The following is a 23,930-nucleotide window of genomic DNA, read 5'->3' as shown; positions in this document are numbered from 1 at the left end:
TGAGTGGACAGCAGCTTCGCCTTCCCTGGGGTCGTCCCTGTGGTTGTGTTTGCTCTGTTGACCCCATTAAAGTCACTTACTTAAGGAAAAAATCAGGTAAATAAAGCTTCTGCAGTCAACCCTCCTTTATCACATCAGCCATAGCGATTTTTCAGGTTCCTTTCCAGTGCTCGCTGTGTATGAGTATCCTATTATGAGAATAATCAGCATTGGGAAGGCTCATCACGGCTTCTTTCTTGTCTTCATAGCAGTCTAATATTTAGAGCTGACACTTGGATCACTCAGTGCACAATCCCTTTGGCTCAGGTACTTCCACTTGATTTTGTAACTGTGGTGTAATCTCAGAAACAGCTTTGGTTCTTAGGGCTTCAGATGCCCAGGGAGTCGTGTTCACTCCTTCCAGGCTCTAGGAGATCACTGAGACCACACACGGTGGTGGTTTAAATGGACTTGGTGGTGGTGACCTTGAGCAGTTAGCTTAATTGCCCGAGTCCTCCATGGTTCCATTCACAAAACCGTCACGAAAATGCCTCAAAACAGAGAAGTGGATGGAAGGACTTTGGGGTCCTTGCCAGGCGTGTGAGAGTCCATAATTTTATCTTTCCTGCAAAGAGAATCTCGTGTAAAATGGTGGAGGTAAATCTCATAGCTAAATGTGTCAAAATTGACAACACTGCCATCTTCCGGAACTGATGGTCCATTGGTCGTCACTGTCCCAGGCACTGTCCTGAGTGCCTCGCCTTCGTCAGCTCCTGTATGTCACAGTGACTCTCTCACACACGTAGAGAGTTCATACAGGTTTGCTCGCTACAGTTTCAGGGTCAGAGCCATGGTGTGAGCCCAGGTCGGCCTGATTCCCAGCCTGTGCTCTGACTCTATTCCTACCTGCCTTTCCCCACATGGGGCACGGTTTCCCACCTGGGAACCGGTTCCATGGCCCATTGCCCCCAGCTCAGCACTTCTCATAAAGTGTAAATACCTCATCCCTCAGCTCAGGTCAGTCCTCCTGTTTGTGGACAGTAGACACGCCTATAAGGACTTTCTTCACTGTTGTAGGAGTTTAAAGCTGGGAGGGGGCCTTCAATCATGTTTCTGGATTCTTCTTTCTCTCGGCAAGCATACTGAAGCCCAGGTCTGGTTAGTAGACCACTGGCTGCAGACTCCTGGGCCCCTCTCTCCTTGCAGAACTCCTGTACGTGCACACAGGCCGGTCCCTTCTGTCAGCCCTTGCCAGCACCGTTCATGAAGCCTTTCCATCTTATGACAGGGTTACTGAGAAGAGTTGTGCTTGTTTAGGTAAATCTGTCTTGGACTAACCCTTGGTGATTGGTAAGACCCCTGAAACATGAGAACAGTCTCAGAGCAGCTGGGTTATTGGTTCTAGGGAAGCTCGTCAGGTTGTCGGTCTTTAATTCCTCCCTGTGGTTTTAGCAGCAGCTTTCTACCATGACTGAGACTGCATCTTTCACATGCTCACTTTATTTGTGTTTAATGTAACACACAGGTGTTTAGGGTTGTCTTCAATTTAAGAAGCACGTTCCCATCTGTTCAGTGTTGTGGGGCTGCTTGAATCTTTGGGAGTATGTAGCGTGTTTACACGGGTGGATTCATCTCCCCGCTTGGAACCCATTTCCAGTCCCAGGATTCAGGTACCAGCTTCGTTGTGCTTGATGGTGGCGCCTTCGACTCTGGGTAGGCTTGACAGTAACACGTGACCGTTCCATGCCTCTGAAAACAGAAAGTGATCTGCATTCAGCCTGAGCTCTGGGACGCAGTGTTGCCAGCTGTGGGCCCCGCTCTCCCAGGCCTTACAGATGGATCTCCTCCAAATGCTGGAGACGATGCTTGTTCTCTTAAAAGTGATGCTGTTTTGTTGTTGTTCGCTTGTATTTAAGCTAAAGTGGTTTTTCGCAATGTCTTTGAAATGTAGGTCAGAATGTAGCAGCTTCACCCTCAGAACTTTTCAGTGATTTTTCCTGGTCTGAAACCTAAGATCCCAGGCCTTGGTGAACCTCCCCACCCTGTTGACGGCTCAGCTCTCCATCATCCGTGCTGGACCCCATCCCACCCTCCCCCCCTTGCTCTGGGCACCAGCCGTTCCGTTTTGGGTCCCGCTTCGTCGCTCAGACTGCCCTGGACCAGTCATGCCTTCGGGGCTTCTCCTCTGCTAGCCCCAGAGCCTGGTGTGCCTTTGGTGGTGCCGTCTGCCCATCCTTGAGGCGCAGTACACGCGGACTCCTCTGGATGCTGTTCCTAACTGCCTCCTGCCACGGCTTTCTCACGGCTCATCGCTCCATCTCTGGCAGCCTTGTCTTGTTCTTTGTGATGCGCGCTTGTCTGTCAGCAGGTCCTTTTTCTCAGCCCCTCCTGAGAAGCAGGCATGGTTCTCCCCTTGGGGACACAGTTCCCAGTAAGAGCCCTGGTGGGCTTACAGGTCGCTCCAGGTGAGCAGCCATCACAGGTCGTTTATGTATAAGGGTAGAAAATGAAAATGAGATGAAAGTAGACCGTCTCGGGCAGTCCTAGATGGAGCGATCAGGAGAGGCCTCCTGAGGCGGGGACATTTCCTTTAAGGCTCATGTGGAGTGAGGATGATGCTTGTGTGACCGGAAGCGGCGGGTATCTCCAGGCAGAGGAAGAGGAAGCAGGCACGTGGCATCCAGCCAGGAGGTGGGGCGAGGGCAGAGCAGATGGGTGCAGTCACCAGAGGGCAGGATGCCGGGAGCACAGGGGGCCAGCTGATGTGGGCCTTGGAGACCGCCAGAAAGAGTTTGGCTGTTTCCCAAGAGTGCTGGGAAGCTGTTAGATGTCTTTAAGCAGTAGAGGAACGTGAAGATTAATTTACTGCAGATGTTAGTACATGCGGCGTTTGGAGAAGGTAGTGTAGAAGCGAGAGACCATTTAGGAAGCTGCTGCCTTAGTCCATGTGGGAGGTACCAGCGGCTTGGGTCTGGGTGGTCATCATGGAGATGGAGTGTCATGGAATTGAGGGCTGTCCCAGGCTTTGGATTTAAACAACTGGGCAGATGGCAAACCTGCTTCTGAGGTGAGGGCAGCAGAAATGACCCCCTGAGCTAGCAATGGGGTGAGAGTTCAGTCCGTGTATCTTTCCTATCAGGTTGGAAATTTTTAGAGGTCAGAGGCTGGTCTTACTAATTTCTATATTCTGTAGTGTCATTCACGTAACATGCTTGATGAATGTTTAGCAAACAGATTAAAAATGAATTTATAGTGAGATGCACATGTCCTTAGCTTCCCTGGTGGCTCAGACGGTAAAGCGTCTGTCTACAATGCAGGAGACCTGGGTTTGATCCCTGGGTTGGGAAGATCCCCTGGAGAAGGAAATGGCAACCCACTCCAGTACTCTTGCCTGGAAAATCCCATGGACGAAGGAGCCTGGTAGGCTACAGTCCATGGGGTCGCGAAGAGTCAGACATGACTGAGTGACTTCACTTCACACATGTCCTTCAAGTCAAGTCGCTCGCTTAGTCGTGTCCGACTCTTTGCGACCCCGTGGACTGTAGCCCACCAGGCTCCTCCGTCTATGGGATTCTCCAGGCAAGAATACTGGCGTGGGTTGCCATTTCCTTCTCCACACACATGTCTTTGGGGCTTCCCTGATAGCTCAGTTGGTAAAGAATCCGCCTGCAATTCAAGAGACCCCAATTCAATTCCTGGGTCGTGAAGATCCCCTGGAGAAGGGCTAGGCTACCCACTCCAGTATTCTTTGGGTTTCCCTTGTGGCTCAGCTGGTAAAGAATCCGCCTGCAATGCAGGAGACCTGGATTCGATCCCTGGGTTGGGAAGATCCCCTGGAGAAGGGAAAGGCTGCCCACTCCAGTATTCTGGCCTAGAGAATTCCATGGACTGTATAGTCCGTGGGGTCGTAAAGAGTTGGACATGACTGAGCGACTTTCCCTTCACTTCGCACATGTCCTCTGTGGGGGAGAAGGTTCTTCACTGATTCCTCTGGCACGTGTGTTCCTAATGGTGGAAAATGGCACATCATGCAGAGGAATGTGTATCTGAGGCATGAGTCAGTTCCAGAATGACACTACAATTGGTGGAATAACCTCAAGCTCATCTTCAAGATCCTCAGGCAAAAGGTGCGAAGAGGGCCTCATGAAGACGTGAAGACTTGGGCCAAGGCAGTCTGGGAACACAGTGAGAATCGGTCTGTGGTTGGCTGTGGAAACTGTGCTGGATGAGTGGGCGCAGCTGTGGTGACCCGTTCATCCATGCATCTCATATCTGCCACCTTTGCAGTGCTCATCTGTACCAATTCAAATTCAAATGACTTGATACTTCATCCCCCTGATTCTAGCTGCCCCCTCCAATTGCCACTTGTTACAGAGAACTATTGCCCATGAATTAAAACATAATTGGAGAAAAGTCACTGCCTCTGATTTATGGGAAGCAGGCACCCTGTACAGTTTATCTGCTCCGGAACTCGGCAAAACAAAGTAGGAATAAAGCTGCAGTGGCTTGTTTGTACCTTTTTTGATGGAACAGGTGTAAATTTGTTGTCATTTAGTCACTAAGTCGTGTCCAACTCTTTGCGACCCCATGGACTGTAGCCTGCCAGTCTCTGCTGTCCATGGCATTTCCCAGGCCAGAATACTGGAGTGGGTTGTGATTTCCTTCTCCAGGAGATCTTGCTGACACAGGGATAGAACCTTCATCTCCTGTGTTGCAGGCAGGTGCTTTATCCCTGAGCTACCTGGGAAGCCTTGCAGGTATAAATACCTGTGACCGAGGTTAAGCGCCACTGGATGAACGGAATGGGGGGCTTCTCCCTTTCTTCTGTGCAGTCTCATTGCTGTAGCAACACGCAGCCTGTAGTGAGTCTCCAGGGCCCCTGGCAGGAGGAGGTGGTGTGGAAGGCACAGCAGGGCTCTGAGGAGCCTTCCCTAGCACTTCCTTCTCCATAGCTGAGGATATGAAAATGCTAGAAGTCTGTAAGATGCCTTATCTTGGAGAACAAAGCAGGTCGAACACTGAGCAGAAATTTAGCCCTGGACGCTCGTCAGGCAGAACCCCAGGTCGCTCCCCTCAGTTCTCTTTGAGGAGGTCCTATCCTGTCCAGTGAACTGGATCGTGTGCTGGGCCCTGAGAGGTCTGCAGGAAGAGAAAGTTTCGCCCTGGAGAGTAGATGCTCTGGGGGAGGAAACCAGGTGAGTGCTGGCAGGAGTCGTGCTGAGTGCTAGAAGAGATAAGAAGATTCTGCAGGTCGGGGCCTGGCTGGGGAGTGCTCTGAAAGCCAAGCCAGGATGTGTGCAGTTTGCTTTGATAAACAGACGGCTGTTCTTTGGGGAGATGCACTTTGGCAGGATGGGGCAGGAGAGATGGCAGCTCAGGTTCTGCTGGCATGTTCTCAGCACCTGTGTGCAGGTAGCATTTTTACAAGTTCTGGTAGGTGTGCTTAGAATAAGGATTGTGATTAAAATGTATGGCCCAAAATACAACAGAGAATTGTTTTCTCTGTACTCGTAAGCATATGCTATCTCATTTCTTCATTCCTTTTTAAAATTGTGCTAAGATGAATCCACCTGCCAGTGTAGGAGATGCAGGAGACACAGGTTTGATACCTGGGTTGGGAAGATGCCCTGGAGAAGGAAAGGGCAGCCCACTCTAGTATTCTTGCCTGGGAAATCCTCTGGACATAGGGGCCTGGCAGGCTTCAGTCCATGGGGTCAAAGAGTTGGTCACGACTAAGCACACACACATGCGAGATACACTTAACATGACATTTGCCATCTTAACCATTTTAAGAGTATGGCAGTATTAAGTGTGCCACATCACTGCAGCTAACCTCCAGAACTCCATTGCTATAAAACTGAAGTTCTGTACTCATTAAATAGTATTCCAACCCCCCACCCCCCGTCACCCTGGCAACCACCATTCCATTGTCTGTCTGTTCTCTAGGTACCTCATATCAGTGGATTCATACAGTATTTCTTTGTGTAACTGGTATATTCTGTGTAGTATAATGTCTTCAGAGTTCATCCATTCTGTAACAGGTATCAATTTCTTTCTTGTTAAGGCTAAATGACATTCCACTGCATGTATATGTCATATCTTACGTATTCATTCATCTATCAGTGGACACTTGCATTGTTTCCCCTATTGGCAGTTGTGAAGACAGTTATTTTCTGTTTTTTTTCTTTTTTTTTGTTTTTGATAGTGGTCACCCTAATGGGTGTGCAATGTTACCTCATTGTGCTTTTGCTTCACTCTGTTTTTCTTCCATATTCTCAAGAATATCCTATCTGGAAAATAGTGTTTGGAAATACAGAAAGATGGAAAATCTCAAGGTCTGCTCCCCCAGTAAGTACAATAAATAACTAATGAGAGTCAGTCTGAACCAGACATGGAAAAACAGACTGATTCCAAATTGGGAAAGGAGTACGTCAAGGCTGTATATTGTCACCCTGCTTATTTAACTTATATGCAGAGTACATCATGTGAAATGCCAGCCTGGATGAAGCGTAAGCTGGAATCAAGATTGCCGGGAGAAATATCAATAACCTCAGATATGCAGATGACACCACCCTTATGGCAGAAAGCAATGAAGAACTAAAGAGCCTCTTGAAATTGAAAGAGTGAAAAAGCTGGCTTAAACAAAACCAATACAATTATGTAAAGTTTAAAAATAAAATGAAATTTAAAAAAAATTCAACATTCAAAAAACTAAGATCGTGGCATCCAGTCCCATCACATCATGGCAAATAGATGGGGAAACTACGAAAACAGTGAGAGACTTTATTTCTGGGCTCCAAAATCACTGCAGATGGTGACTGCAGCCAGGAAATTGAAAGGCATTTGCTCCTTGGAAGAAAAGCTATTACCAACCTAGATAGCTTATTAAAAAGCAGAGACATTACTTTGCTGATAAAGGTTCATCTAGTCAAAGGTGTGGTTTTTCCAGTAGTCATGTATGGATGTGAGAGTTGGACTATAAAGAAAGCTGAGCACTGAAGAATTGATGCTTTTGAACTGTGTTCTTGGAGAAGACTCTTGAGAGTCCCTGGGGCTGCAAGGAGAGCCACCCAGTCAACCCTAAAGGAAATCAGCCCTGAATATTCATTGGAAGGACTGATGCTAAAGGTGAAACTCCAATACTTTGGCTACCTGATACAACAAACTGTCTCATTGGAAAAGACCCTGATGCTGGGAAAGATTGAAGGCAGAAGGGGCCAACAGAGGATGAGATGGTTCGATGGCATCACTGACTTGATGGACATGAATTTGAGCAAGCTCTGGAGTTGGTGATAGACAGGGAGGCCTGGCATGCTGCAGTACATGGGGTCATATAGAGTCAGACACAACTGAGTGACTAAATTGCACTGTCCGTCTGACAAGGACAGATCCATGTATCCTGATGACCCCCTTCAAGCCCTGCCAAGTTCAGTTCAACCAGCTCACTCACAGATATCTCAAAACCCAGTCCATGGGGTATGGATCCAGGAAGTATTATTAGTCAAGGAGAGATGTGTTCATAATGGCACAGAGATGGAACAGTGAAGGGTGCTGAGGGCACTGCAGGAAGGACGTGGAGGGGAGCTTGAACTGAGGCATCAGTGGAAGGAGCCTAGAGGCAGGCCTGGGCTGCAGAGGTGCCCTGGGCAGGAAGTGATGAGGCCTGGGTGGGTAATGGGATGTGGGCAGGAAAGAAGGAAAAGCCATTGGCATCCATTTCTGGTTTTAGTAGTTGATTGAGTGTTGCTAGCTCCCCAGCAGAAAGGCGGATATAGGAGGAGAGGCGGGGAGGACAGTGAGCCCTGCCTTGAAAACCTGGGCCCTGGCCGTGAACTTCCTTCCAGGAGGAACTGCCTGTGAACTTGGGGTCAGCCACCATCTCCCTGTGGGGGTTCGGGGTCCAGTCCACCTGTCACAGGCCCCCGGGAAGGTGGGTCCCCTGCATCCCCCAGCTGCTGAGTGAGGGCCCTTGTTTGTCCACCCTGAACTGGGGCTCAGACCCTTGGTGCATAAGCGCGCTCGCCGGGCAGACTTTGGTAAAGCCTGGTGGGAGTCAGGGCACTGGTAGCCTTTGCACTGGGCACTTGGACTCCTCTGGGCTGACTCTGCGTTCCGGCCGCTGTGCAGCTCACCCGGCCCTGGCTGCATGCCTGCTCCTCCTGGCAAAAGTCCATGTCCCCCCGCCCTGGGCTCCATCCCACAGGCTTCAGCAGGCCTGGCCCTGGAGACATGTGAAGAGTTCGGGATCCCTTACCCTGTATCTTGAGCATTATTTTACTAGCATGTGACATGAGTGCAATTATGCGGTAGTTTGAGCATTCTTTGGCATTGCCTTTCTTTGGGATTGGAATGAAAACTGACCTTTTCCAGTCTTGTGGCCACTGCTGAGTTTTCCAAATTTGCTGGCATATGGAGTACAGCACTTTCACAGCATCATCTTTCAGGATTTGAAATAGTTCAACTGGAATTCCATCACGTCCACTAGCTTTGTTCATAGTGATGCTTTCAAAGGCCCACTTGACTTCACATTCCAGGATGTCTGGCTCTAGGTGACTGATCACACCATCGTGATTATCTTGGTCGTGAAGATCTTTTTTGTATAATTCTTCAGTGTATTACTGCCACCTCTTCTTAATATCTTCTGCTTCTGTCAGGTCCATAGCATTTCTTTCCTTTATTGAGCCCATCTTCGCATGAAATGTTCCCTTGGTATCTCTAATTTTCTTGATGAGACCTCTAGTCTTTCCCATTCTGTTGTTTTCCTCTATTTCTTTGCATTGATCACTGAGGAAGGCTTTCTTATCTCTTCTTGCTATTCTTTGGAACTCTGCATTCAGATGCTTTTATCTTCCTTTTCTCCTTTGCTTTTCACTTCTCTTCTTTTCACAGCTATTTGTAAGGCCTCCTCAGACAGCCATTTTGCTTTTTTGCATTTCTTTTCCATGGGGATGGTCTTGATCCCTGTCTCCTGTACAATGTCACGAACCTCTGATCATAGTTCATCAAGCACTCTATCTATCAGATCTAGTCCCTTAAATCTGTTTCTCACTTCCACTGTATAATCATAAAGGATTTGATTTAGGTCTCATACCTGAATGGTCTAGTGGTTTTCCCTACTTTCTTCAATTTTCCTACTTTCTTCAATTTCAGAATTTGGCAATAAGGAGTTCATGATCTGAGCCACAATCAGCTCCTGGTCTTGTTTTTGTTGACTGTATAGAGCTTCTCCATCTTTGGCTGCAAAGAATATAATCAATCTGATTTTGGTGTTGACCATTTGTAGAATGATGTCCATGTGTAGAGTCTTCTCTTGTGTTGTTGGAAGAGGGTGTTTGTTATGATCAGTGCATTTTCTTGGCAAAACTCTATTAGTCTTTGCCCTGCTTCATTCCGTATTCCAAGGCCAAATTTGCCTGTTACTCCAGGTGTTTCTTGACTTCCTACTTTTGCATTCCAGTCCCCTAGCATGAAAAGGACATCTTTTTTGGGTGTTAGTTCTAAAAGGTCTTGGAGGTCTTCATAGAACCGTTCAACTTCAGCTTCTTCAGCGTTACTGGTTGGGGCATAGACTTGGATTACTGTGATAGTGAATGGTTTGCCTTGGAAACGAACAGAGATCATTCTGTCATTTTTGAGAATGCATCCAAGTACTGAATTTCAGACTCATTTGTTGACCATGATGGCTACTCCATTTCTTCTAAGGGATTCCTGCCCATAGTAGTAGATATAATGGTCATCTGAGCAATACGTGAACCTTGAACTTCCAGATGTTCAAGCTGCTTTTAGAAAATGCAGAGGAACCGGAGATCAAATTGCCAACATCTGCTGGATCATCGAAAAAGCAAGAGAGTTCCAGAAAAACATCTATTTCTGCTTTATTGACTATGCCTTTGACTGTGTGGATCACAATAAACTGTGGAAAATTCTGAAAGAGATGGGAATACCAGACCACCTGACCTGCCTCTTGAGAAACCTATATGCAGGTCAGGAAGCAACAGTTAGAACTGGACATGGAACAACAGACTGGTTCCAAATAGCAAAAAGCAGTATGTTAAGACTGTATATTGTCACCCTGTTTATTTAACTTCTATGCAGAGTACATCATGAGAAATGCTGGACTGGAAGAAGCACAAGCTGGAATCAAGATTGCCAGGAGAAATATCAATAACCTCAGTATGCAGATAACATCACTCTTACGGCAGAAAGTGAAGAGGAACTGAAAAGGCTCTTGATGAAAGTGAAAGAGGAGAGTGAAAAAGTTGGCTTAAAGTTCAACATTCAGAAAACTGATCATGGCATCTGGTCCCATCACTTCATGGGAAATAGATGGGGAAACAGTAGAAACAGTGTCAGACTTTATTTTGGGGGGCTCCAAAATCACTGCAGATGGTGACTGCAGCCATAAAATTAAAAGATGCTTACTCTTTGGAAGAAAAGTTATGACTAACCTAGATAGCATATTGAAAAGCAGAGACATGACTTTGCCAACAAAGGTCCATCTAGTCAAGGCTGTGGTTTTTCCTGTGGTCACGTATGGATGTGAGAGTTGGACTGTGAAGAAGGCTGAGCGCCGAAGAATTGATGCTTTTGAACTGTGGTGTTGGGGAAGACTCTTGAGAGTCCCTTGGACTGCAAGGAGATCCAAGCAGTCCATTCTGAAGGAGATCAGCCCTGGGATTTCTTTAGAAGGAATGATGCTAAAGTTGAAACTCCAGTACTTTGGCCACCTCATGCGAAGAGTTGACTCATTGGAAAAGACTCTGATGCTTGGAGGGATTGGGGGCAGGAAGAGAAGGGGATGACAGAGGATGAGATGGCTGGATGGCATCACTGACTCAATGGACGTGAATCTGAGTGAACTCTGGGAGTTGGTGATGGATAGGGAGGCCTGGCGTGCTGCGATTCATGGGGTCGTAAAGAGTCGGACACGACTGAGTGCCTGAACTGAACTGAACTGAACTGAGCTACCCTGTATTTGCCTTGTCGCCTCTCTCAGGACTGGTCTGGGATCAGCATTCTCCTTTTGCTTTTAAACTTTTACGTCGTAGCCGAACTAGCTTTCTGCCTTCCTGATTCCCTAATGCTTAGTATTAGCTTAATAAAGTCAGGTACCCTACAGCATGCCTCTCCCCACCGCCCCCCACTGACACACACACCCTCTCTTCTTAGTTACTCTCATTAAAGCCTCGTGAACACATCTTTGTTGGGTTCTTGAGTTTGAGCCGCTCCTTCCCCTTGAGCACCAGCGGCTTTCCTGTCACTTGAGAGAAATCTCAGCCCTCTCTGTCCATCGGGAAACTTTTTCTCCCTGAATTGGCTGCACACAGGGCCTCTGCCTCTCCAGCTACCCCCTTCCAGTCTCCCACCTCCTCTTCCAACAAGTTCATTCTGAGAATCATGCTGCTCCTCATCGTGGAGAACCTTTGGGAGGGACTTTACTCTTTAAGTGCCAGCGTGGTCAGTCCGTGAGAAGTAGCTGAGCTTCTGGAGTTGTCAGGACTCCCTTGGCCGTGCCTGGGATTCCTGGTTTCCTCTCAAGGTTTTACTGGGTTGGGGGACTACTCATGGACTTGCCCCTGGAACTGGCCACAGGATGGAGCTTACTCAATGCCCCCCTTAACCCTTCGTGATGACCCCAGCATGGGGCCCAGCCCCTGGTGCCTCTGGAATGCCCTCCAGGCCCCAAACACAGCCACCCATTTGTCCACTACTATCATCTTCTGTCACTTTCTGCCTTGAAATTTATGGTTTGGTTTAAGTGGACAGAACGTCTTTCACAGCTCTCTCCAGGCCACATCCATCTATGAAACCGTCTACAAATCCCTCCCACTCTCCTTCCCATGGCCAGTCCTCTTCGTCTTCCAAGGTGGGTGCGTACAGGAGTTGTCTCCTCAGAGGCATTCTGTGTGTCTCCAGTTTGAGCTCAGTGCTTCCTCTTCATTCTCTGCCAGGTGTCTGGCTCACACCTTTATCACCATAGCCTTTCCCAAATTCATGTCATTAATGCTTTTGCCTGCTCGCCCACCAGGCTTCCTGAGAGCAGGAGCCACGCCTTACTCATCTTTGAGTCTCCAGCATCTTGCATGTAGTGAGCACGTCACAGATGTTCCTGAGATGGAGACTTGGCAGCAGCAGCAGGTGTGTCCATTCATGGGTGTCCAGGGGCCTTGTGCTTCAAATGGTCGCACACACTTTAGAGTCTCCAGTGTAGCTGGGCCTCATCTTTGTGAGACTGTCATGCACACAGATGTACTTCTTACACATTTTGTGACTTTCTTAACTGTTACACATTCATATATCTTTTGGTTTCCTCGGTATCATGTAGATGTGAGTATGTTTATTGCAGTAGGTTAAAAATGTTTGTTACTTAACATCCACTGCCTATTAGAGCAGTGCTCTCTGGAAGAGTTAAATCTGGTTTGCAAATGATTGTATCCAGTAAGACCCAACTCATCTTCAAAGCACCTGGTCTCAACAGGCAGCCTAGTAATTCTCCAAAGAGAAGTTTTCTCCAAAAACCCATGCTGTGCATCACAGCAAGAGTTTGACTTTTAAAAAGTGACATCTTTGTTACCCAAGAACATTTAATTGGCTCACGTGGGCACATGGCGTTGGGTATGTCGTGTCCGAGGTCCTTGTTTGGGAACTGACTGCTGACCCACATTGCTGGCTTTCTGGAACCCAGGATTTGTGTGCACACATGTGTGGTGCCTGGTGCCAGACGGTTTTTGGAGGAGGCAAAGCAGCCCAGGGACTTCCTTCGGGAGGGAGCTCCACTTTGGAGAAGTGCCCAGCCAGGGTCTTTGCCAGGAAACAGTTTCACTGCAGGGAAAACATTCCTCCTCAGTGGCCCAGTGTCTTTAAGAAGAAACCAAGCCCACTCCTCAGGTGTCCTCTGTCTCACTCTGAGGCTGTAAACAGGCGACTGACTTGGCAGAGTGTGGGCACTTTCACAGCTTTTAGAAAGTGCTCAAAGCAAAATTATATGCATTCCAAGTTCATTTCAGTCTTGAAAGGAAAAAGGAGAAATTTTTATTTGTGCATTAGCTCAAATTTTTATTTAAGCACTAGCCAGTGGGGAGCCCATTTGAATGGATATACTGTATGTGGATAATTAAATTCTGAAGGGGAAAAATGCCTAGGTTTCAAATCCAGTTGGATCGAAAATACCTAAAGTCACAAATCACACCTGTGTTTGGCAAGTGGTCCAGGGAGCTTCATGGAGTGTAGTGTTGGGATGGGATTGGTGGGCGTCATGGCCAGCTCAGGAGCTGTGCATGGCCCCTGACTCTGAAGGTGGTCTCAAATCAGGTCACTGACATCAGGGGATGAAGACAGATGAGTGATGATTTTTTTGAAAATTTTTTTTCATGTGGACCATTTTTAAAGTCTTTATTGAATTTGTTGCAATATCGTTTCTCTATTGTGTTTTGGTATTTTGGCCACAAGGCATGTAGGATGTTAGCTCCCTGAAGGATTGAACTCGCACCTTCTGCTTTGGAAGGAGAAGTCTTTTTTTTTTTTAATTATTTATTTATTTTACTTTACAATATTGTATTGGTTTTGCCATACATTGACTTGGCGATTCATTTCACATATGATGTATATACATGTTTCAATGCCATTCTCCCAAATTATCCCACCCTCGCCCTCTCCCACAGAGTCCAAAAGACTGTTCAATACATATGTGTCTTGCATACAGGGTTATCGTTACCATCTTTTTAAATTCCATATATATACATTAGTATACTGTATTGGTGTTTTTCTTTCTGGTTTACTTCACTCTGTATAATAGGCTCTAGGCTCCAGTTTCAGAGACGTCTTAACCACTGGACCACCAGGGAAGTCCCTGAGTGATGATTGTTTTTAACCTGACTTTTTATTTTCATGTGTTCATTATGGAAAATTTAGAAATCACAAACAAGCAAAAAAGAAATTACTGCAGTGAACATGTTGCCGTATATTGTAGTCTGTACTTCTGTTTGCCCCACTGTCTAGTCATGTCTGTCTCTGTGTATGTGCATGTATGTGTACATATGTATACTTTTATATTTATATACATTTATATGTGTTCTTTTACCAGATGGGTTCACACTGGGCTTGTGGGAGTTTTTTGCACTTACGTGTCTTTTCCTCTTCATATGTGTTATCCTCTATCATTTTAAGTCCGTGTGCTTTTGTATGGCCTTTGTATGGCCTTTCCATACCTTACTTATCTTCTGTTGGTAGGTGTTTCTGTTGTGTAGTTTGGCGCTATGATGAGCCATTGGGATGAACACATTTGTAGCTAAATCTTTGTGCTGATCCATGAGTATTGCTTCCTCAAGGGATAAAAAAGTAGAATGGAATTGCCAGAGGGTATATATAATATATCCTAAAGCTCTTAATATACACTCACAAACTGTTCTATAGGATGGTTGTACATATCACCACTATTCATTTCCTACCAATACCGTCTGAATTTCCCTTTACTTGCAAACTCGAAAGGAATCCTTTTGAAGTGTAGACTGTGTCAGTATGAGCACACCCTTCTAGGTGCAGCTCTTGGCTGTCTTCACAACTAGGGTGTAGGGAATCCCCCTAGCAGGGGCTCTCTCTGCACACATGTTCCGAGCATCCTGGTCATCAGCAGGGATCCAGCAGGCACTGGTTTGTCCTGTGCTGAGCTCCATGCTGTGTGTGGTTAGCTCCAGCCTGCCTGCTCCTTTCAGGTTAAGAGTCGGGATGGGATTTTGGAATGTAAAGCCAGAAGGAGCTAGATTCTGAATGAAGAGTTCTCAAGATTGCGATGCAGAAAGCCGGAGGCACCCAGACACTGGTGCAGACTTCTTACCAGCAGACAGTGATTGTAGGAAAAGAAAGTGGTTTCATTTTCCTTCCTCTCTCCAACCCTTTCCTGGTTTCTTCCTTAGACTCTCCTGCCTCATTTCTTTCGTCCTTCCCTCCCACTCCCCTTACCTTCTTTCAACGGGAAGGATAAATGCATCACACCAGGGAAAGAGTTAGGAGACATCAGTAACAAGGTGTATTCTTCTGTCTGCTGAGCTTAGCTTCCCTCTCGATGCCCGTCAGCAGGATCTAATCTGTTCACTCAGCACCCAGCATAGCACTTTACTCGCCATGTAATACACGTGACCTAGGTTTTCCCCTTAATGCATACTCCATGTAGAAGGCACTTCAGAAACAGCTGGTCATAGCTGGAGATGCCCCTGGGAAGACCTGCACCTTCTGGTGTGATCATGTCCTTCCTGGGGGCTTGGGAGGGACGACCACAGTGCTCATGCGTACAGTGTCCTGCCACCCCCATCTTCCTCTGTTCTTCCCTCTCTCTGGGGCTTTAAACATTGTTTTATCTTGTCTTTTTTTCCTTGCTTGATCTTCAGCGTGAAAGTTTTACGCATGTAGTTGGAAATATTTCTGTTGCTGGTGATGTGGTAGTTAGTCTGTGTTTTAGCTGTGTTTTGTACTGTGTCTCTGCTGGTTTATTTTATCGGGCTTCCTATTTTTCAGAAGTTTGCCTTGCTACAAGGCTGACTTCCTTTCCCATCTCTGGTCTCAGTGGTATCACTTTTTCATGGACCATTTACTTACTTGGCAGTTGCTGTAGAGCGCCTTAAATAGCTTGCAAGATGCACCGTCTTGGAGAACTTGTGATGAAGCAGCTGAAAGAAAGTGAACTTCTTCCTGCCATTAACAAAGAGCAGCATCAGTTACAGGCGGGCCTCGGGGACACGGCCGGCTGGGTTCCAGAGCACTGTGTTAGAGCAAATATTGCCCTATGGAGAGTCGTACCAAGTGATTGGTTTCCCCGTCCTTTTAAAAATTATCCTTGTACTGTGTTACTCCATTATATTTAGCAGTAAAGAACATGCCTGCCAATGCAGGAGATGTAAGAGACACAGCTTCAATCTCTGGGTTGGAAAGATCCCCTGGAGAAGGGCATGGCAACCCAGAATTCTTTCTTGGGGAGTGCCATGGACAGAGGAACCTGGCGAGCTGTAGTCCATAGAGTCACGAAGAGTTGGACACGACTGAAGCGACTTAGCGTGCGTGCACCCACTCCATTATATTGTATGTTAAGTGTGCAGTAGGATTCTGTCTAAAAAATATACATACTTTAATTTTAAAAGTTTATTACTAAAATGTGCTAACCATCATCTTAGCCTTCAGTGAGTCATAATGTCTTTGCAACAGTAACACAAAAGATCACTGATCAGATCACCATCACAAATACAATCATGAGAACGTTTTCAGTATGGAATGTGTTACTAAAATGTGACACAGGCATGAAGTGAGCAAACGCTGCCGGGAAAATAGCATTGGTTGACTTGTTCGATGTAAGGTTGCTACAAACCATCAGTTTGTTTAAGAAAAAAAAAGACAGTATCTGTGGGAGTGTGATAAAGTGAGGTCTGTCTGTACTGACTTAGCCTTGTTCTTTCTTGTCCTTGAATGTAGCTCCACCGCGAGCCACTTTAGATGATGAGCTCCTTTGTTTTCCATGAGCGGTGGAGTTCCAGGCGCCATCTGTCTTCATTCGGTCCCTTTAGCCTCGCGTTGTCCGCGCAGTGGTGGCATTTCTGTTTCCCTTGTTGTATTGATAGACTTGTATGATCTGAAGCTGAATCACGCGGTAGCTGCGGAAGGGACTTGCCCTGTGCAGTGATGGATGGCAGTTACAGGCGAGGGTGGGAGGTAGTGGGTTCCTCTTCCTCCTGCACAGCAGCGTGATTCTCCTCCGAAGCAGCATCTTGTACTAATATGATTATCTGCCACATGCTGTCTGTAACTTTGTCGACTCATCTGATGAGAGCTTGCTGCCGATTCTGTCGTGGGCTCCTGATGTACCTACGTGTCTATTGTTGCTCCCAGGCCTTTGCCGGAAACATGCTGTTTCCTCTTCTTGGCCCCTCGTCCCCATGGCCATTTGCTCTTCATGTGCTAAAGCCCACGTCGTCTCTAAGATCTCGGTTTATTTGGTTTTTTTTAACTTTTACTTTATTGGAATGTAGCCGATTAACCATGTGATACTTTCAGGGACTATCAGCCACACATTCTGCCCCAGAGTCTTCCTCCCAGCCCGGCTGTCGCATAGCATTGAGCAGAGTTCCCTGTGGTGTGCGGTAGGATAAGATCCCGGTCACTTAGATGTCACTTCCTCAGGGAGGCCCTGCCAACCCCAGCCCAGATTTCATTTCCCTGGCTCTTCACTCAGAGCATTTTCTCTTATTTATTTATTTTTCATCATTAAATTTTCATCATTATTATTTTCATCATTTTGCCTGTGCTGGGTCTTCATTGCTGTCAGAGATAAAGAACAAGTTCACAACTGGGGTGAGGTTTTTTTTTAGTTAATTACTTTCTGGTTGCTCTGGATCTTTGTTGCTGCACTCAGGCTCTCTCTAGCTGTGGTGAGTGGGGGCTCCTCTCTCGTTGTGGTGCACAGGCTGCTCCTTAGAGTCGCTTCTCTTGTTTCAGAGCACGCCCTCTAGGGGGTGCACACCCAGCAGTTGAGCCTCATCAGCTCTGGAGCAAGGGCTCAGTGTGTGTGAGCATAGACTCAGCTGCTGCACGTTAATACGGAATCTTCCCAGAGCAGGGGTGGAACCTGTGTGCCCTGCTTTGGCAGGTGGACTCTTAACTGTTGGACCACCAGGGAAGTCCTGTGGTAGCACTTAAAATAGTTGGTAAGACTGTTCTCTCGGTGCAGCTCTTTGCCGGCTCTTGGTTTGTGTATTGAGTAAAATATTTTCAGTATATATAGTGAAAAGTTTTGATTTTTCTTAATAATGCGCTCCTGCTTCTAAGTAAGTGTTTTGAGAAGTAATTGTTGATTGTGTGTGTGTGTGTGTGTGTGAACTGTTGTGCCCGAAGGAGGACCCTCCACCCCCTTCTTTTCTCCCAGATCATGATGCTAACCTTGAAAAGCTGTGTCCCACATCAGTGACCTCAGATGGTCACCATCAGCAGCCCCCAGATTTTATGATCTACTGAGGTTAGTCATCATCGTTGCTGGAGATGAGTGGAAATGAACTAGAAATTTGTAGGAGCAAAAAGGAAGTAAGATGGTTGCTATAATCAGGGTAGATTAAGAAAAATGTCTGAAACAGGTAGTTTGTCTCATTATAAATTGAAATGCTTATTACAAAAAATAACACATTCAGAAATGAATAATGTAATCACAAGTATTCACAATCCTTCCACCAAGAAATAATGACTGGTTTATATTTGTAATATTTACTTATATTTTATACTCTATATATTTAATTGTACACTGGGTACTGTAATCATGCATTATAAAGAGTATTTTTAAAAAACAACATTGAGCTCACACTTGACATAGAGTTCCATGTTTGGCTTTTCCTTTTACCATTTTCCTGGGAGTTTGTGCCCAGGCCACCGAAGACTTGTCTTCCTTCCATGTTTATATCACCATGTAACTTGCTTCATCACTGATGACTTTTGGGACTGTTTCTTCTTTTTGCCCCCATAAATTACTGGTTGTGCTCAGTCGCTTCAGTCGTGTTTGACTCTTCGCAACCCCATGGATTGTAGCCCGCCAGGCTCCTCTGTCCTTGGGATTCTCCAGGCAAGAATACAGGAGTGGGTTGCCATGCCCTCCTCCAGGGGATCTTCCTGACACAGGGATAATCTGAGTCTCCTGCATTGCAGGCAGATTTTTTACTTCTGAGCCACTGAGGAAGCTCAAATTTTTTTATTACATTGCAGCTAATCAACTTGTGTAAATCTTTCCTGCTTTACTATTCTTTTTTTCTTTTTTGGCCTTGCCACGTGGCATATGGGATCTTAGTTCTCTGACCAGGGATCCAGCTCACACCCCCAACACTGAAAGTGTGGAGTCCTAACCACTGGGCAGGCAGGGAAGTCCCCTGCTTTACTATTTTATCAGCTAAATCCACACACCCCGGAATTCTCCATTTGATGGTGCCTTCTGCTTACATTACAGCAGCAAGCAGAGGGACAGAGAGAGATGTCAGAGAGAAATGAGGAATGGGAAGCTTGAGACCTAGAAGAGGCGATGGCAGGGGCAGGCTGGGGTGGATAGGAAAACCCCGTGAGATCACAGGTGCTGCCAAGACCTCCCTCGGCCCGTGAGTTTCAAGCCGTGCCTGGTTGAGCACGTGGGCATTGTGTCCCTTGGCACTCCATGTCAAAGGAGCACAGGTGTGCAGAGCAGACTGGAGCTCTTCACCTCAGGGGTGTCTTGCCAGGGCAGAGGAGCTGTGGTGCATTTCAAGTCTTTTTCAAATGTTCAGACCCCCTCCTCTGCCCTCTCTTTCTCTGTACCCACAGATATGCACAGCTTTTCTTTTCATAAATGAACCTTTTTCTTGGTTACCCCATGTGGATCCCACCAAACCGTTTAATTAGAATCATCTACCATGTACATTTGCAGTCTGGAGATTGCTCCCGTAAATCATGGTGCATCTGTGTTCTAAGGTTGCGTGATATTAAACTGTGTTGTAGGGTGTTAGTTCATGATTTGGGGATCTGTCCAAGATATGAATGAAGAGGAAAGGGTTTCTCGTGTGTGTGTGTGTTCAGCTGTGGTGTTGAAGGCCATTTACCAAGACGTTGTGATCATGGTGAGGGGCCTTACTGTATTTTCCGTGTTCGCTGCAGTTAATCATTTTCGCCTTGAGGAGTCATTTCTTAGGGCCCAGAGAGCTCTGCCCTGGCTGGTGTCGTCTGCTCCTCACCCAAGCTTTCTGTCACTCTGTCTAACTAGCGTCAGGCTCTGAGTCTCACGACACTGACTTCAAAGCTCTCCCCAGAGCTGAATACCTGCTCTGTGCCTTGCGGAAGGCTCTCAGGTTACCGAGTCGGCTCGGTGGTCTCTGTCCTCTAGGAGCCCTGGTGGACAAGGCTCTGTCCGTCCTCTAGATCTGTACGGCCCTGGGGGGTCTGGGCCCCAGCCCCCTTTGGGCCATAACTGCTCCCGCTCTGTCTCTGCTCCCTGGTTCCATCGGCTTTCACCACGCTAGTCTTGTTGTGTGCTCTGGTCTTTGGCCTGGCTTCCCCCACGTGTGGCACCAACTGCATCCTCACGGTCATGCCCTTCCCTTAGCTTTCCCCCACCCTTTCCTGACTTCAGTCTTTTTCACAGCATTTGCTACATAAAGATCTCACTGTTGGTTAGCTACCCCCCCTGCCCCTGCCCCAGGGGCTTCCCTGGTGGCTCAGATGGTAAAGAATCTGCCTGCAATGCAGGAGGCCTGGGTTCGATCCCTGGGTTGAGAAGATTCCCCTGGAAGAGGGCATGGCAACCCACTCCAGTTTTCTTGCCTGGCAAGTTCCATGGACAGAGAAGCCTGGAGGGCTGTAGCCTGTGGGAGTCCAACTGAGCCACTAACACTTTCACTCACCCTCCTCCTTCCCCTCATTTCCAAAAGAATGGAAGGCTTACAACAGCAGGGACTTGGTTCCTTCTGCGGAGTCTCAGGGCCTGGGACACGGATGGCGTGCTGATCCAGTGAGCTAATGATGCATGAACCACTGGCCCCTCTGCTTCGTGCTCAGAGCCTTGCTTGTTTCTTTCGTCTCTCTCCTGCTGTTTTTCTTCCACCTGATTTCCCCTCTCCCCACATCGTGGCGATCGCCCTTCTGTCCATTTGTGAAGGTCCAGCTTAGATAGACAGTGCAGGCTTCTCCCGTCCCTGCAGCTATAAATGTCCTCCCTCCACCCTGACTCCTGTTAAAAATGAGACTTTCTCTTTGGGCTCCTCACATTCTGTGTGATCGATATACACACATACTCCATTTCCCTTACAGTTCACTCTTAAGACCTGAAGGCAACTTATCCGTTCTGTACATCCGAGACGCTACCTTGCACACAGTAGGGGCTTGTTAAAGGCTTGTTGGGCGTGTGGCCGGCATGGCTGAACGAAAGCAGGGACGTGCCTTGTGGCGCACTGTTCTGGCGTGTCTGACGGGAAGAGGTCCATCTTGGAACTGTGGACCACCTTTAACTCTGGGAGGCTGTGTCTGGGGTGCAGGCTGCTGTGGTTTGGTTGAGTAGGTGAGACGGAATTCTAGAGATGAGGTAGAGATGGAGGAGGAGTAGGAAGCGGTGGACTTTTCTCTTGGCTTTGTGAAGAGGAGGTCCCCTTGGGCATCTCCCTGAGCCTCCCCGGGCCTCAGTCTCCTGGTCCGTACAGTATCAGGAGGACAGGAGCTGGATGCAGGGGTGTGTGCCAGGTTGATGGCTTGGTCTCTTGAGTCCCATTTTGTTCTAATTACCTGTGGTCTTAGGTTTGATCAGGTAGGTCTCCTGGGTTTAACACGTGGTTCTGGCTGTCTTTATTAGAGCAGGTTATGGCACTATTATGAGAAATAAGCTGCGAAGAAACTCAAAATGCTTATGGTATCAAATTTTACTATTTTTTTAAAGCCATCTTCGTTTCTTTGAGCACTTACCATTTGCAATACAGAAGGCTTAAGACTGGCTTCTGGGAAATCTTTATTAGTACTTTGTAGACCAAGGATTTGAAAGTTCATTAGAAAACCAGTCCCAGAGTACTGGGGATACTTTTATTATAATCTTCGACGTCTACCTTAAAGGGGTTTAATTTCACACCTTCCTAGATCAAATCACATTGTGCAATTGATGTAAGCTCTTGGAATTACAGTTGTATGAAGTCACTGTGCTACAGGATAGCATAATTTGAAGGGCAAAAGGGGGAATCTAGGAGTGATTGATTGATGTGGCAGTTTCAGTCGTCTCTACAAGTAGCTTTCTTATGCTGGTTTGCATGCTAGTAGCTTTCTGATGCTCGTAGGAAGGACTGCAGGGCCTCTCTAGGCAGAGTCTAGTCTGGAAGAATGGCCAGGTTCTTCTTTCATGAGTTTCCCTTTGCCTCCCTTGGGGAAGCATCTGGTTTCTGCTGAGCCTTTAAAGAACATCTTGAATGACAAGGTTCTCAAGGTCAGGGAGATAGTTGGATGGGACCTGCGCAAACTGTCACACCCAAATCCAAACTTTATCTTTAGTCTTCAGATCCCCTAATCTCCGTGAGATTTGCTTTCTCTACAGTGATTTTCTTGCTGGGAAAATCCCAGGGATGGTGGAACCTGGTAGGCTATAGTCCATGGGGTTGCAAAGAGTCGAACATGACTGAGTGGCTTCACTTTCACTTTCACGGTGATTTGAGACTGGCTGGAAGGGAGTTCCCGAAGGTGGAAGGGTAGTGAGAAGATTGGCCATTCTGGGCTAAACCACTGTAGGACCCATTGTGGTTGTGGTCAAAATCTAGGCCCTTGTAAGGATGCGGGAGAAGGGAACCTTGTACACTAGTTCTTTCCAGCACCTTTCCATTTATCCCTTACCAGACTCTGGACTGAGTCCAAACATCCCGGCAACAGAGCAGAGATTCTTTCAAAAACGACACATGCTTGGTCAGAACCAGCTGCATAGTGTGCAGAGCTCAGTGCATAATGAAATGTAGTATTAAGAATTTCAGGATGATGATAGCAGAGCATCACATGGGTGCAGGGCCCGGGGCACCTTCACGGACTGACCACCCGTGAGGTCATGCCTGCATTTGATGATAACCTGCAAGCCACATAGGAAAAAGCCCAGCCTCCCCACTGACCAAGAACTTTTCCCTTGCCTGTTCTCGCGCCTCCTGTGGGGGCTGCCTCCCCTTCGGCTCGTCTCCCTCGTGGGGTGAGCGCTCCCTCCTGGTCTGAGCTCAGCATCCATGTCCCGCCCACTTCCCCCCGCAACTGCCACTCAAGTGTGGACTGGGCTCCATTGGCCACTTTCCTCCTTTCAGAAAGTGAAAGGAGAGGTATCAAACTCATCACCACTGATTTTAAAGCATTAAAATTTTTCTTTTTTTCCTTTTTCTCTTTTGATAATCACAGTCTCACTTTCAGTGTAATGGTGTGAATGGAGAAATTCCTACCCCCTTGTGTTTTCGTTGTCAGTAATAACAGAGATATAATTTGCAAGATGTGCAGTGATGTCTCCAAATGCTAGATGTCTTTTAATGCACGAAAGAGGTCATGTCTCATCAGATAGATTGTATGCTGTGCCTTTTTGTTGGCCCTAACACGGTGTGTGTACTTCCAACTGTCATTTAAAAACACTGAGAACAGCTGCAAAAATTATATCCTTTTGTGATTTTCCTTTTAATTATAACATTTAGGAAATTAGCATTTGGGGCCAAGATAATTCCAGTAAAGCAAGATAGTGAATTATACTTATTTAAAATGAAGCCATATTAAAGTACAATTACAGTAGATACTCTTTCCTTGTTATTAACACGCATTTATATTTTACAGTCTGTTGAGGTTTTGCTCTTTGAAATAATTATCATTGATTATGGAAAAAGGTGAATTTTGAAGTATGATTAGTAAATATGTAATATTTAATAGAAGCCAAACAGTACCAGCAACAGCTGATATCACCTCATATTTAAAATATAGTTCCTGACTTTGTAATTATGACTCTCTCCACAGACTATTTAGAAGTTTAAGACTGAGCATCTTTATCTATTTAACTCTTAATTTCGAGGAAATGGAAATCTTTTTTTATCAAGGGGATCTTCTCTCTCTCTGTCTTTGACCGCTCATCTTCAGCCTGGAGGGCCCCTCCTTCTCCGCCGGTTGCTGCCGTGTCTGTGGTCTTCCAGACCACCATGAGCGTGGCCACCACTGGGCCTTCTTGTCTCTGGGGATCACATGCGGGAAGCACATTTGAGCACCTACTGTGTACAGGCGCTCTGCAGATAGTTCACGGGTGCCGTCTCATTCCACACCTGTGTCCGGGGTGACCCATCCATCTCTGCTCCCTGCCCGCCTGGATGCTGGGGAATCTCAGGTCTGTGTCTCCGTCCTTGAGAAGGCTCCAAGTGCCAGATCTCTGTATTCCCCCTGCCTGCCGGACAGCTCAGTTTGGTTGACCCTGGAACCATTAGATTCAATAC

The 23,930-nt window shown here is 46.9% G+C and overlaps 1 protein-coding gene across 13 annotated transcripts in view; it reads left to right on the top strand.

The window, feature by feature from the left end:
- Positions 1 to 23,930, top strand: part of KIF16B (kinesin family member 16B) — a 308,034-nt gene that overhangs the window by 177,334 nt on the left and 106,770 nt on the right. Inside the window, exon 1 of one of the 13 annotated variants that reach the window (XM_061435660.1) lies at positions 10 to 6,020. The exons of the other annotated variants lie outside the window; for them this stretch is intronic. The gene's annotated coding sequence lies outside the window, so the exon portion shown is untranslated. Of the gene's footprint in view, positions 1 to 9; positions 6,021 to 23,930 lie in introns of those variants that run through there. 13 annotated transcript variants of the gene reach the window in all.

The sequence above is a fragment of the Bos javanicus genome, chromosome 13 (assembly GCF_032452875.1).
Source record: "Bos javanicus breed banteng chromosome 13, ARS-OSU_banteng_1.0, whole genome shotgun sequence".
Lineage (NCBI taxonomy): Eukaryota > Metazoa > Chordata > Mammalia > Artiodactyla > Bovidae > Bos > Bos javanicus.
The sequence above is the reverse complement of the archived record's forward strand: the minus strand, read 5'-3'. Positions and strand labels throughout refer to the sequence as shown.